Source organism: Bombus bifarius, unplaced genomic scaffold (assembly GCF_011952205.1).
Source record: "Bombus bifarius isolate JDL3187 unplaced genomic scaffold, Bbif_JDL3187 scf7180000007992, whole genome shotgun sequence".
In the NCBI taxonomy this organism is placed as follows: Eukaryota; Metazoa; Arthropoda; class Insecta; order Hymenoptera; family Apidae; genus Bombus; species Bombus bifarius.
In genome coordinates this window covers 1,175,286-1,191,022 of record NW_022884373.1, presented here as the reverse complement: position 1 = coordinate 1,191,022, position 15,737 = coordinate 1,175,286, and the positions used below count along the sequence as shown (strand labels likewise).

Here is a 15,737-nt window from a genome sequence, read left to right as displayed (position 1 = left end):
CGATGATAAAAAGCTACACGAGTTGGAAGAAAATAAAAATGAAACAAAGTTGCGTGTCTTCTTTAAAAAGAAGAAAGAGCTAGGACAGTCGAAGGAAGCAGCTCGAGACAACGGGAGATGCGGGTAATGATAGATGACGGTGAAAACGAAACGAGAGAAAATGGAGGAAAGGTAATGCAATGAAATAAGGTAGAAACATAGCGTAGAAATAGTAAACAGTGCAAAGGAAGCGTGTAAAACAAGCTTGGAGGAAACGAATTTTAGGAAAAACAGAGTCGCATCTCCAATATTAATTTTGAATATAATTATATTAATAACGAATAATATTGCCTGATAATTATAAATATATTTGCGATTACTAGACTGCAGATTGATATGAAAATTCATATTTTCATGGATACGATTAAAGGAGTAGGGTGTAGGACCTATTGGGTTGGCAACTAAGTGATTGCGGATTTTATCAATATCCAATCCAATATTAGATATGACAAATAGCACTGTTGTTTGAATATTTTCTATGTTTTTGCACATCATGTACGTTCTGTCCATTTTCGTAGCTTTAAATTTTGTGTAATTCCATAAAAATCTGCGCACCGGTTAATTAGGAGGTTCGTGCAGAAAGTGATACGCCTTTACGTATAGAAGCCATATAAAACGACGCTTGTAAAAGTCATCTAGCTCTATTCATATGTTAACACGTATCATACGAAATTTCGCTTTTAAATAGCTAAAAGACTGTCAAAGTTCCATTGCTTTAAAATAGCGATGAGAATCGAGAATGCCGCTGATGACGAAGCACCGTCTGTCGCGTATTTACGCCTTTTCAATGAAAACCTCCGAATTATCGCAATTTAAGGCTAACAATGTTACGGCTGAATGATTCGCAAAACGACGTCTGCGGCAATTCGATACAGGCAGACTGTATATCGTCGTTGTTAAAATAAGGAGAAACCTGCATCGTCTTATACGTACAGTTCTTGCAAATTATTTCCTAAACTAAATATACGATACATTGAAACGATACTTCGAAGCAACGTTTGCAACAACTGCAACAATTTTAGGATCACTTTTAAATGTTCGATTCCCAAAAAAATGGATAGCTATGTCGAGACGATGATGCATTTTCTCGCCGATTCCTCGTATTAACGAACGATTGTCGAGAATGTCAGTGGACCTGTGAATTGTTACGTGAAAGTGAAGAAAAAAAGAAAAAAGAAAAATTATCGAATCTGTTTCAGATTCAAAGCGACCCAATCTCCCGTGCAACGTTCAAGAAACCGCGGAAACGATCGATCCAACCAAATTTCTACCGAGATTGTTGCCGACAAAACCTTTGCAACACGGCCGGTTGCGGTTTCAAACGCGCGTTTAACGTTTTCTCCGCAAACAATCGAATTCACACGTTTCGAGTTTGCGTAAAAAAAATCGGCGTTCCGCGTTTGAAACGCGGAACAATCGTCCGCGCGTATGTACGCGCCTTTACCCTCTCTCCTTTCTCGGTGGAAACGAGCCTCCGAAAGGCTTTGCAACTTGTTTGAAAAATTATTCGCATTAACTCGTTAATGGCCGGTAGTTTGGAGCATTAGCCTGCTACCTAGAAATGTTGTTTCGCCGACGAAAAATTGCGACCGCGTTTCAGAAATTGTTTCCTGACCGCCGCGGGAATTATCGATTCCATTTTGTCGAGGCGCGCGCACAAAATGGCGCGAGGATGTGTAGTTCGCGGTTGTCCCCCAGTTCCGCGATTCTAAACATCTAAACGACGCAAATTATTATTGTCGTTGTAAAAATTTACATTTAACGTTGACAGATAATTTGAACAATCGTACAGCCACCCATGAAATTGCACACTTTGGAAAATTTTCAGCTATGTGTAAATGTATATAGTCTGTGTCATAGGAAGGAAACATCTTGGTATTTCATTGAGCGCTATATTGAAATTTTACAAACAATTTGGAAGATTCGGTGACTCGTGAAAGTATTTGAACACTTCGTACGGGAAGCTTTGAGGGGTACATTATGTGTATTATAGGAAACATTTTGCAACTTCATTGGCACAATTAGACACCATTATTACGTACGTATATGACAAGTTTCGAACAGTTTTTTGTAATACGTGTAATACTGAACATTTACGCGTAAAGGGCTTTCGTACGTCGATACAAGTACTCGAATAGTTCTGTAAACCCCGGTTAGGACTTACATGCTTACATACACATTTGAGAATCGTGCTGTCGAATCGTTACATCCATATCAAATATATATGGTTATATCAACGAGTATTAAAACGTAAATGAGTCAGCTATTTTTACCTTTTATATACTTTTACATACATATATAGATTAGCAGATATGATTATTGTGGTCTCTTCTATTACTATTGCAACTATAACATAATCGAACATCGTATTCTCACTGTACGTATAAATCCCTGATTTCAAAATCCTAAAATCCCACATACGGTAGTTACAGAAAGTATTGCCACACCGTTGTATTTATTATAACATTTACATACTAATCGATTTGGCCTAAATATATCAAATTTCGTATCGTTTAATAGTATTCTCGTATAGTTGCAAAAATTTAATACCGAGAAAATGAGATATATGAAACGTGATAGAAAGAACGCTTCCTTGAAAAACAAGGGTGCATGCCAATACTTTTTGTAGCCACAGTTAAACCGTTAATTTTTATACCAAACTTGAACAAAGATTTGGCGTACTCACAATGGGTACGTTCGATCGTACGTCAAAGACGTCCCTTCAGGAGGAAGATTTTCTTTTCTCCCCTTTTTTCCTTCCTCCTTATTTCTCATGGTTCCACCCTATGGTGAACAAAAGACGGTCCCATTGCGCGATTTATAGCCGCGCTTAAGAGAACCTACTTACTTCGGTTCTCGTTGCAGCCGCGGCAAATCGAGTTGACCCTTGAACTTCGAAACTTTGTTGCGAGTTGCAGCTCGAATTGGCCCCGTAACCGCTGTAACAGTACTTGCTTTCTAAATGCGCCGTCCAACCCCTTCCATCCCCTTCCTCCCCCCTGTCCAACTACCTTTGTGTTTCATTTCCTAGCCAATTTCATCCGTCTTTCTAGAACCTGACAAATGAGTCGTCGTCACAGGAATTCTAGAGTAGTTATTCATATCGAATGAAATTTTTTGACGAAAATTTTTTGGTGTGTGTGAAATAGGGAACGTTGCAAGTGGAGAAATATGACTATATGAAATTAGGGCGTATATAATAATTAACAGCATTATTATGACTATGATACTGTAGTAATAATATGAACTATAGGACGCTATATTTAACGAAACTAGACGATGTACACTTCGGTACACAAATCTTAAAACGTCCTCTATTTCTAACTCTTCGAATCCGGGCAACGTATATATACGTCTTGTATATTCCGATAGAATTCAGGCGACGTATATATACGTCTGTGTATTTCAATGGAATCCGTGCGACGTATATATGCGTCTTGTATATTCCGATAGAATTCAGGTGACGTATATATACGTCTGTGTATTTCGATAGAATCAGTGCGACGTATATATGCGTCTTGTATATTCCGATAGAATTCAGGCGACGTATATATACGTCTGTGTATTTCGATAGAATTCGTGTGACGTATATATGCGTCTTGTATATTCCGATAGAATTCAGGCGACGTATATATACGTTCTGTGTATTTCGATGGAATCCGTGCGACGTATATATGCGTCTTGTATATTCCGGTAGAATTCAGGCGACGTATATATACGTCTGTGTATTTCGATAGATTCCGGGCGACGTATATATACGTTTTGTATATTTTCACTGAGCCCGGGGAAAGTTTATTTGCGTAGTTATTTATTTTTGTTATTTATCAGCGAAAGGCGGGAACTGGATCTCGTGCCGACACTGGGACACTGCCGACGCTGATCGGTGGATCCTAAATTATCTCAAATTAATGAATATTGATGGGAAAATATTATTTTCGAACATTTTTGTTCTTGCCAAAGTTTCCTGGATTGAAAAGGTTAATAAAATTGTGATATTTGGTCTAATTCTAAGTTTTATGTATTTTTTCATAAAACTATTGACACGTCGCATACGCGCTTCCTTCGTCGTTTAAAATACGAAGTTAAACGAATTGTTAGAATGTATAATTCGCCCGCAACTTCTTCCAATGTCGAACAAAACATAATGTGGCTGTGGTAAGATTTTTGCGCGAGGATGTTTGTTGGCGGCTTATAATACTTAATGCTAGAGTCTGTAGTTTCATTTAATCTTCTGCTCGTTAATATTCACCTTCTGCACGGTAGACATTATCATTATTAATGACGCTTATTACGTAAAGCATAAAAGGTCAAATTAAGTTATGACGACAGAGTTTGTAGCGATTATTAAATTAAACGATATTAGTTCAAAGCCAAGGTTTATCGTTTAAAATAATAAATATAGTGCGGTAGCTTGTTAAACTCGTAATTTACACAAGGTAGTACATTTTGGAGAAAAAAGAAGGTTTCGTTTAATTTTATGGATTAGGAAATCGGTTCGCAAATAAGTCTATGACAATAGTGTGTGTTCGTATTGTATATGGAAGTTTGAAGTTACATTCATTGGTTGACTGTGTGAGAAAACTTTGCTTAGACGATGATAAAGCTGCTACATATACACAAAGTTACTGCAACAATGAAGACTTTAAAAGAAGTTTGAATACCATAGTCATAATAATAGAAAGACGTTGGACATTTTTATTCGATCTCAAGTGGACGATTTAAAAAGTATAAAGAGGTATTCATATAAAGTAGAAACTTCAGCATTGATAAATTCCAGAAACACCTATAGATCATGTACGATCTACGGAATAAAAATATCATTTGAATCGTCGTTATTTTAATCAATTGTATTTCCTAGATGATACACAGCGGGTTCGACTCTTTTAATGGAAACATGCAGCAAATGGCGCATGATGCTCATTACGTATGTGTTCTAATCACTGCACGACCAAATACACCGGTTTCGGCATAATGCTGATAACCTTATCGCTGACAAACAGCTTCCAAATTGATAGCCTTTATTAGGGATCCTGTAATTAAACGGAGATACGTATTTCTCGCGGTCGGATTGTTTCCCAAATTGGAAGAATTACCGAATTATTGCCATTGATAATTAACCGGTGGAAGATTGATAGGAATTTATTAATTCATTTCTCTGAGATTGAACAATTTTTGACGCGTGTCAAACGAATGTTTAACTTTGGAAGTTAAAATTAATAGAACGAAATAACTCTACCTTTTATTAATTTCTAAGTTCGTTGAATAATCTAATACGCGATTAACGTTTAATTCTGAAGAAACGAATGATAGTCTTCGGTAAGTTTATTCATTTTCAGGGAGATAACATAGGAAAAGAAGAGAAAAATGATTGAGTTACGCAGTTGCTGGAAATTATAATTGAATATTAATATATATATCGTTATAATTGTTTTAAGAAGTACAAAAGTCAATTATTTCTTGTTCGAAGAGAGTAACTTTTACATGGTCGTTCCATGATTCTCTTCCTCGCGTTACCGACTGAAATTATTTTGAAAACTACACAAGACTTAGTTACTTTATTTTAAATTATTTTAAAAACCAGAGAAGATCGTACCAGGAGATATCATCGTAGGATGAAGAAAAACAAAAATTACAAAGTCTGCGATGAATCTTCTTGGAAGAAGAAGAAGATGAAGAAGAAATTAAATATTAAAATTGACCAGAAATCTTCGTCATATTATTGTCATCAATGGCGCGTGTCGCTATCTATTTACAGTAAAACTAAGTACAAACCATTCCAAGTGACACAAGCGACAAGAAAATTAAAAATTGCAGAGATTGGACCGAATCTTCCTGAAAGAAGAAGAAAACAATAAAATGTTAAACTTGACCAGAAATCTTCGTCATATTATTATCATCAATGGCGCGTGTCGCTATCTATTTACAGTAAAACTAAGTACAAACCATTCCAAGTGACACAAGCGACAAGAAAATTAAAAATTGCAGAGATTGGACCGAATCTTCCTGAAAGAAGAAGAAAACAATAAAATGTTAAACTTGACCAGAAATCTTCGTCATATTATTATCATCAATGGCGCGTGTCGCTATCTATTTACAGTAAAACTAAGTACAAACCATTCCAAGTGACACAAGCGACAAGAAAATTAAAAATTGCAGAGATTGGACCGAATCTTCCTGAAAGAAGAAGAAAACAATAAAATGTTAAACTTGACCAGAAATCTTCGTCATATTATTATCATCAATGGCGCGTGTCGCTATCTATTTACAGTAAAACTAAGTACAAACCATTCCAAGTGACACAAGCGACAAGAAAATTAAAAATTGCAGAGATTGGACCGAATCTTCCTGAAAGAAGAAGAAAACATTAAAATGTTAAACTTGACCAGAAATCTTCGTCATATTATTATCATCAATGGCGTGTGTCGCTATCTATTTACAGTAAAACTAAGTACAAGTCACTCCAAGTGACACAAGCGACAAGAAAAATAAAAATTACAAAGATTGGAGCGAATCTTCCTGGAAGAAGAAGAAAACATTAAAATGTTAAACTTGACCAGATATCTTCGACATATTATTATCATCAATGGCGTGTGTCGCTATCTATTTACAGTAAAACTAAGTACAAGCCACTCCAAGTGACACAAACGATAAGAAAATTAAAAATTACAAAAACTGGAGCGAATCTTCCTGGAAGAAGAAGATATTAAACTATCACGTAACCAGAAATCTCCATCTATTTAGAATTAAATACGGGCAATTCTAAGAGATACAAACAACAAGACAAATCAAAATTATGAAAAGTAGAGTGAACGTTCCTCGAGAAAGAGGAAAATATTAAATTATTTCTTAATATTTACCAGTAATTCCTATTTTTATTCGACACGTCGTCATCTATCAATTTTTCAATACGTGTACTGCAAAAAAAGAAAAAAGAAATACAAACGAAAACAAGTACGTACGTGTGTAATATAAAAATCAAGTAATCCAACGTTCGCCTTTGACTCGTTCAGATAAACGTGATCTTCCTCGCACGATAACACGGATGACACTTCAACGAGGCTCAAACTTCATTTTTCTTCTCTGTTTCTCCCTCGGTTGCTTCTCTTTCGGCTCTCCCGTTTGCTCTCGTTCCTTTTCCCTGTCAACTGGTTCGTCGATTTATTATTCAACGTGGCGCGTTCACATCTGGGACGATCGGGGGATCGAACGCAGACAGGAAAAATGGTCGACGACCGGGCAGGTCTGATCGATTCGTTTCTAAACGCGTCGACGACCCAGGCATCGTTAAACGACCAGCGGAATATAACGAGCGGACGCGTCGTTTCGACGAATATGGACGTTGCACTCGTTTCTTCATAATGGCCATGTCTCCCCTCTTTTCTTTATTTTTCCCCCTCTTCGTGTTCTTCTTTTTTTCTTTTTCTTTCTATTTCATGCACGTGCGCGCGAGTGTATTCAAACGAATTTGGAATTCGTCAAATTATTGTATGGAAATGATGTAATACAGCAGTAGTGGACGAAAGAATTTCCGCGAAAGAGAAAGTCCAGGAAGACGACAGATTTATATTTAATAAGAACAATAAATGGAATACACGTTAACTGTACAAACGAGTAAATATAGCGTGTACTATCTGTACAGGCGAATAATGCAAATGTGTCAGTGAAGCTGATAATTTATTTGAGAAATCAGCAAGTTGTTCGATCAAAGTACAATATCTGCCGTTGTTTTCTGTAACTTCGATACATCTGTTTTAGGCAAGCGATTAATTCCATCCTGGAGAGATGTCATGTCTTCATTTTAACGTGAAATTAAAAATAGTTGCAATTTTCTGCCACGATTTTCTTTCTTCTTTTTTCTTAGTGGCATTTTACCTTTTTAAACAGACCTTCTCAATACGTCGAAGATTGACAAAATTCGCAGATACTTAAAATTATGCACAGCGTTACAAACTTTGCATTCTATGGTCGAGAGCTAAATACGCTTCGATTAATTTTCTCGATATCTCGCAGCACGTGAATTTCAGGGAGTGAAAATTCAGGAGAACGGCGCGACACAGTTGAAATAAACAGGGAGAACCGGGACAATGAGAGCCGGGTATTTAGTGGGAATTTAAGTTGCCCTCAGAGTGACGAAAGTTAAGTCGTAGAATGTTGTCGGACTTAATGCGAGTCCGGCTGGAAACCGCAACGATAATTTTCTCGGGCGGACCACCACGCACAGAGCTTTCCTTTCCCTCGGAAATTTTCCGAAAACCATGTTTTCTCGCTTCTCAGCGAGTAATTTTCCGCGACGTTGACTCGATTTTCGGGCAGCAGTCTTGTTTACTAATTGAGAAAAAAAGCATGATCGTCCTTTTTTTCTTTTTGTCCAAACATTCGTTTACCATCCAATTAGGTTAAGTGAAATAACGAAAGCGTTAAAATTGCCGAGGAAATAAATCGGAATAGTAAAACGTAGTTTGAAAAAGTAGTTGTACAAAAGTGTGTAACTTGGGAATTAAAAGTCTATCTATCTAAAAGTTGAAAATCAAAGTGTACTTTGCAGGATTTTGAACGTTGTTTCAACGTCACAGCCAAGTTAGAAATAATGAAAATTTTCAGCCGAACTGTGCGGACGGTCCGCTAAAAGCTCTCAAATTTTTCCAAAGATCCTTCTGAACTCCAGAAACCCTGATGCTAATCCTATCAAAGTGCAAGACCAGATTGCACCTCTTGAATTTCCATCGTGCTAGATAATCGTTCGTTTCGTCCCTTTGGAAAATAGGAAACAAAAGTTTCAGGGAATAAAAGAAGTAACAAAAATTAGACGAAATTTATACAGACGCTACATCGAAGAGATCGTCAGAGAATATAAAATCGACGAAGCTCGTCCGTACGAAATATCCCGTAAAAACTCTGAAATCCCTCAAAAGATCGCTGTAAATCTCCAAAGCCTCTGGAAAGATCGCATGAAAAAGCAATAGACACTCGTACAAAATTAGACACAAAATTCCTAGAAAATTGGACACTCTGTATGACGCATGAAGCGACGATCCCATTGACCAAGACAAAAATGAAAGAGACCGACGCGAGTAACGAACGATAAAGAAATTTCATACGTAGAGAGGCGAGATCGGTATTGAACGAGAAAGATCGGAAATAATGCATGAAATGGATTTGAAAGGCGGCGCGCGATCAAATTCGACAGTGATGTAACGATGGTTCGCGTTCGTCGATTGTCGCTGATGTAACGTTGCCACCGATCGGACAAAAGTCTCTCTGTTCGATCGATGTGGCGCGATCATATCGTTGGCGGTGAATTGAAATCTCCTGGATTCGACCTCGCGTCACCGTGGTCTTTCCAATAAATTTCACCGTCTCGCCATACAGCCCAACCCCATCTCTTTCGAACGATCGTCGGCTATGATTTGTCAGGAGTAGAAGGTTATCGATACCGCGATAAATTCGGTGTCGCTTGTTTAATTGTTGGCCGGGTCGCCACGTACAAACCTTCTCGAGCTAACTGCGACACACGCGGACGCGTGCGATCAAATTGCGGATAAATGGTGGCTTTTCTATCGATGACGTGTTGCACCGTGGTTTTCCACGATAACCCCGTGGATATTGTTTTTCGCCCTTCTCGGTTTAAGAGCTTCGCATTCTATTTTAGTTTCACTTGTCCGCGGTTCAGAGTCGCCGGTATAGAAGATTCCTATACTCAGACAACGATCACTCTTTTCGCGTTGTTTCTCGATTTATTTCGCGTGCGAAATTTTGCATCGTTCTTCGAGTTGACGCATTAAAGATTCCCAGGTAATGGGAAAATAGGAGCAAAATAACGGGATAAGAAGGGAAATCGAACGTCGTTTATCGTAAGATCGCGGTATTTTACATCGATGACGTGTTGCACCATGGTTTTACCGCGTGATCTCGTGGGAAGTTATTTTTGCTTCCACGTGTTTCCGATCGTATTGCGTCGAATTGCGTTGTAGTTCGCGTTGGTTCCAGTCGTTCAGAATCGAAATATGTTACAGACTCGTATGTGCGATAAAAATGAAAGGAAAAATCGATTATTGTATCGGAGATGAATATCTTCGACGGGGATGATCGCCTTTCTCTTGTTCTTCTTAAACAGCAGAGTTCTGCCTCGTTGTTTGAATCGAACCGTTCAGCGTTAAAAGTTCGTGTATGGCAGAAACTCGTGGGCGGAATATCCTGCCGGAATAAAGCTAGAAAAATTAAAAATTAATTACACCGTGCGAGTAAATAATGGCTTTCGTGCTTATGACGTACTGTTCATCATAGTTTCGCAAGACGATCTCGCCGATGTTGATGAGAAGTCCAGCTTCTTTTTTCTGGGTCAAGGATTCACAGTTTGCTGCGTTAAAGATTCAAAAGAGAAACGAAGATTAACGAAATTAGACAGAGGAAAAGGGAAAATTAAATAGAAAAACAGCAGAGTGGATAAGCTTGGAAATGATCCTTAACAATTAAACGATACCTTAGTTCTCGAAATCCCATTTCAACCCCCTGAATCATCCACCCCATCGAACAAACAACATTGTTTTTTCTTTTTTCTTTTCTCTCTCTCTCTCAGCCTCTTTATTATTTCTCTTTACTATTTCACTTTATTATCTTACGTAACATGGTCGAACACCACGTTTCATCTGGTCGACCGTGAAAAATGAAATCACCCCTCTAATCGAGGGTGGCGACGTTATTGATATCCACGTGACGCGTGTCTGTGTGCGCACGAGACGTGTCCACAGAATGCTGAATAATTAGTACACCGAGAAATTCCCTCGAAAAGCCACGCGTTCGTCCACGGTTTTAATTAGAAAGGGCGGAGAAAGGGATGGAGGTGTGCAGAAGCAGGGGCAGGGTCGCTTTCGCGAAAAGGAGCCTTTCCACTCGGCTAATCCCGAGTTTTGCTCAAATAATTATGTGCCTGCGCTCTTTGATCCTCGTCTCCTCGCCAGATACCGTTCATTCTGCTCGCTGAAAAAATATTTGGCGAATCAACCAGTCGAAACGGTAAACGACGTCCAGTGACAAAAATGGAATTTTTCATTAAATTAGAAAAAATGTTTTCGGGTTTTTGTCTTCGTCGTGATTTATGAAGATGTATAGCAAAGAGGATTTATCGGATCGTGTGGACAAGCTCGAGATCATTTCGTGAGAAATTAGCAAGAATGAACGTAATAATAAATTCGAAACTTAGGTTGTAATTTTGATAGTTGAACATTTAATTTCAAATTGTTATTTCTTTTGTTAACTTGACGTAGCTCGATGTAAATTCTTATGTTATTCGATCAATCAATTTCTCAATTATTGTTAGTAATTATTATTTTAAATTGTCTTAGTTTTGATTACGTCAATTGTCTTTTTCATTGGGACACGTGTATTTAATTATCATTAAAAATTAATGTCAAAACACTTTCGATCTGGTTCCTGTGTAGTTTCATCGGTCAATGCGTGTTGTCTTTTCAACCTGTTCCATAAAATTCTATTGGATTGGCAACTAAATGATTGCGGATATCGTCAATACCATCTGATGACAAAATCCGCAATCACTTAGTTGCCAACCCAATATTATCATTGCCTCGTACTCTGCATTATTTCTGACAACCAAAACGTACTGAGTCATAGCTTCTAAGAAATAATAATAATATTGTTATAATTATATTATCGGACAAGTATCTAATAAATCGTTTGTTTTCGTTTGTTTAGGTAAGAGATGGGAGAGAATTGACTTGGAACGTAACAACTAACCAATAACCAAAGACAGTGACAGGTTGCAGCGCAAAATGCAGGTTTTTCTTTTATATATAAATATATATACTGTTAATTTTTTTCTTGTTTCAAAAAATTATATCAACTCGTCGTCTACTAAAAATTACATGCGGCGCAGATTTGAATAAATCACCAATGAAATATTTCCAAACAGATTGTATAAATAATAGGATGGTAAAATTTTTGCGTCTTTTAAAATACGTAATTAATAAAAAAATTAACCTGCAGTAGTAATTGTAATTGTTTAAAAATTATCTAAAATTAATCGTAACTAAAAGAGAAATAATAATGACAAACAAATAAATATAACGAAAAAATGAAAGATATACAGGGTGGTTGGTAACTGGTGGTACAAGCGGAAAGGGGGTGAATCTACGCGAAAAAGGAAGTCGAAAATATAGAATAAAAATTTTTCGTTTGAGGCTTTGTTTTCGAGAAAATCGACTTTGAATTTTCGCTGCGGTACGTTATAATGGATCTCACTGTAGATCGTTGTCTCGATGGAAAAATTTAAAAAAAAAATTTTTTATTCTATATTTTCGACTTCTTTTTTCGCGTAGAATCACCCCCTTTCCGCTTGTACCACCAGTTACCACCAACCCTGTATAGATTGTAACTGTTAATTACTTAATCACCGTGTAATTTAATCGTCGCGTAAATGGATAAGAAAATAGATGGCAATTGAAAAATTCGATCAGCTACTTAAGACGAGACAGAATATCGCGAGGAAAAATAAAATAGTTCCATTACGTAAAACTGTTCGATTTGCCCTTTCGTTCAGAATGATTTTTCTTGCCGAGAACGAAAGACGAGAAAATTTGCAACGGCGAAAGTGTTGAGAGATCAGCATCGAACGATCCTTTCGATCAAATTTACAGAATGCAAGAACCTATTGTCACAGACGATCAAAGAAAAATACGCAGAAAAATCGGCGAACGAAAGAGAGAAAAAAAGAGAAAGAATTTGTGAAACAAAGGGGAGAACCGAGCAACAACGTGGAACGGAAATCGAACGAGATATCTCGAAGAAATTCATCTCGTTGGCAAGCCAACCCGATGTAAAAAGCCATCGAAGCGACACAATAACGTTCACTCGCAGCAAGCGAATATAAATTCGACGTTTTTACGGTAGCTGTTTTTTGTCTAGCTCGTTTTGTGTGACGACTCGCGAGCACACCGGAAATAGCCTCAGCGCCGGCGAAAGGAAGTCGCCCCGCCCGGCTTTTTTTTCCCCAGCGCCCTTCGTCGAGCCGCGGCCGTCGTTATTGTCCTGGAAACGCGATTTAATTATGAGCCTCCGGGCGTTGTTCGCTGCAAATATGCCGCACTGATCGCTCGGATCCTGAGTTTCGACCACGCGACGCTATTTCGCGGCTCCGCTACGCGCAAACGAAGCCTTTTCGCTTCGTTCCAACTTTCGATTATCGAAGAACGAGGCTTTTGCGATTACACGACGCTACTCGGAGATACTATCCACCTGCTACAGGTGACGAAGAGTAGACGAAGAATGGCCTGTTGTACGGTTTATCGTCCGAGGGTCGTTAGGAATTTGGAGAATTCGTGCAACGATTAAGAGAGTTGTCGGTGATTTTGAGAATCGTGAAATGAGCGCGCAAAACGTTACAGATTTTTGGAATCACGAAATAATTGGAAGAATTATTTATTTCTTCTTATTTTTTGAAATGTCTTTACTGAAAAGGGGTGAAGTAAGAGCATCGTGCGTATAATACAGTATAAGAATAGTATAATTTGCGAAGATAAATGGAGAAGATAAACGGATTCTATGGATTATTTATGAGAGTCGTTAGGGGTTTTAGGCATCGCGCGACGATTGTGGGAATCGTCGAAGACTTTGAAAATTATCAAATAGCTCTACGCCCAAGTGTTAGAGATTTCGAGAATCGTGAAATAATCGTGAGAATTATTCGAGATTTTGAGAATTGAGAAATAATCACGAGAATCGTCAGGAAGTTTAATTAATTGTAGAATTGGCTTGGTTTGGGAGAAAGATATGGCTATTTGAGAGAATCGGAATTTTTGCCACTTCGTTTTACGACATATCTTCGCGCCACTCCGTGTCTTACATCCATTCAGCCCCGTATCTTTATTGGACATTAAATTTGATTTAATCTACAACATCCGAAGTCAAATATTCATACAGATATGTGTTTTTCGATAAGAATTCTAAAAAAAAAAATCCTATAGAATATCTTATGGCTCGCTACGATTTCCAATCTCCAAAAGTCTTCCTACCCATCAAAAATTCAACTGGCTATAAATTCCACTAGATCAGAATCACATCGACAATTCTGATACTAATATCACACCAAAAGAAGATATTGCGATCTTTCGCGATTTTCCATTCACAAAAGTCTTCCTGTATCGCACTGCTTCTATTTAAAAGTCTCTGACCGACACTGTACCAGACTAGAATCATCTGGAAACAATAGCTTCTCGTGTAGATGCACACGTGAATGTTTGGTACCTTTTAAGCCTAGCAGGAGCTTCCAGGCCGTCGAATCGAGCGCGAAACATCGATTCTCAATTTGGCAACGAGCAGAAAAGCGGAAAGGCTGTTCCTTCTCATCCCTTCGATTCGCCTTCTTCTCCTTCTTCTTCGTCTCCCAACGTCCTTTCAGCTCTGTTCCCATTTCTCTTTTCCTCGTTTTCATCGATTTCGACGTCACTCAACCGTGACACGGCTTTTCCTGTCCTCGTCCTTTCCTTTTTCTTCTTTCTCCCCCCCCCCTCTCTCTCTCTCTCTCTCTCACTCTTTCTCCCTCGCGCTCGCTCGCTCCAGCTTCATCGAAGTTACGGCTTCCTTTCGACTCTGTTCGAGAAGCTTTCTTTCCGCGCCTACTTTCGTTAATGCGCCTGTCCTCGTTTGTCCTCCGCGTTTCCTCCGCTTCCGCCACCACGTTAATGCGGATCTCGCCGGCTCCAATCGAATCCTCCTTTCCTCCGCAGATATCGACGGGATTATCCAAGTGTAGTCGCCTTCCTTTTATTTCTTCGTCTTACTCTTGTCTTTCTTATCTTTAGTCTTCTTGCCCTTGTTCTCCTTTTATTTTTGGTTCATCTTCTTGTTCGTTTTGTTGTTCTTCTTCTTCCAGTATACTTGTTTTTTTTTTCTTTCTTATACCTGTGTTTGTTGTTGTTGTTGTCATTATTATTTTGTTATCATTCTTACCGCGATATGAACAATTCATTGTATGCTGTAATTAGAGTAGAAATTTTGGAGAGAATGTGAGAAAGGATTCAGACGAAACTTGTTCATTATCAGAAAAAAACACGAACAAATGGCGATTCCTCGATCTTCTTTAACTTCCTTACGCTAAAAAACTATATTACAGATCGTTCTGACCAATCCCAACTCTTCAATCCTCCATAAAGAAGAAATTCTTCAAACTTTCCCAATAAATAAAAAGAAGACAATTCGTAACTTAAAAATCATCCTGATCAATCTCAATTCTTCAATCTTCGATAAAGAAGAAATTCTTCAAACCTTCCGAATAAACAAAAAAAAAAAAAAGGGAAAACGATTCGTAACTTAAGAATCATCCTGATCAATCCCAATTCTTTAATTCTCCATAAAGAAGAAATTCTTCAATCCTCCATGAAGAAGAAACTCCTTAGATCTTCCCAATAAATAAAAATTTAGAAAAAAACAATTCGTAACTTAAAAATCACGTTGACCAATCCCAATTCTTCAATCCTTGATAAAGAAGAAACTCTTCGAACCTTCCCAATAAATGAAAAAAGAAGAAAAAACCATTCGTAACTTAAAAATCATCCTCATCAATCCCAATTCTTCAATCCTCCATAAAGAAGAAATTCTTCAATCCTCCATACAGAAGAAATTCTTCAATCCTCCATAAAGAAGAAATTCCTCGACCCTCCATGCAGAAGAAACTCTTCAAACCTTCG

The 15,737-nt window shown here is 37.9% G+C and overlaps 1 protein-coding gene and 1 long non-coding RNA gene across 2 annotated transcripts in view; both read left to right on the top strand.

The window, feature by feature from the left end:
* Nucleotides 1-15,737, top strand: part of LOC117205745 (syndecan) — a 240,953-nt gene that overhangs the window by 82,961 nt on the left and 142,255 nt on the right. The gene's annotated exons all lie outside the window — the stretch shown is intronic.
* The window catches only part of LOC117205749, a 45,678-nt gene continuing 41,697 nt past the window's right edge, over nucleotides 11,757-15,737 (top strand). Inside the window, exon 1 of the long non-coding RNA XR_004487287.1 lies at nucleotides 11,757-11,831. This is a non-coding gene — a long non-coding RNA (uncharacterized LOC117205749). The remainder of the gene's footprint in view (nucleotides 11,832-15,737) is intronic.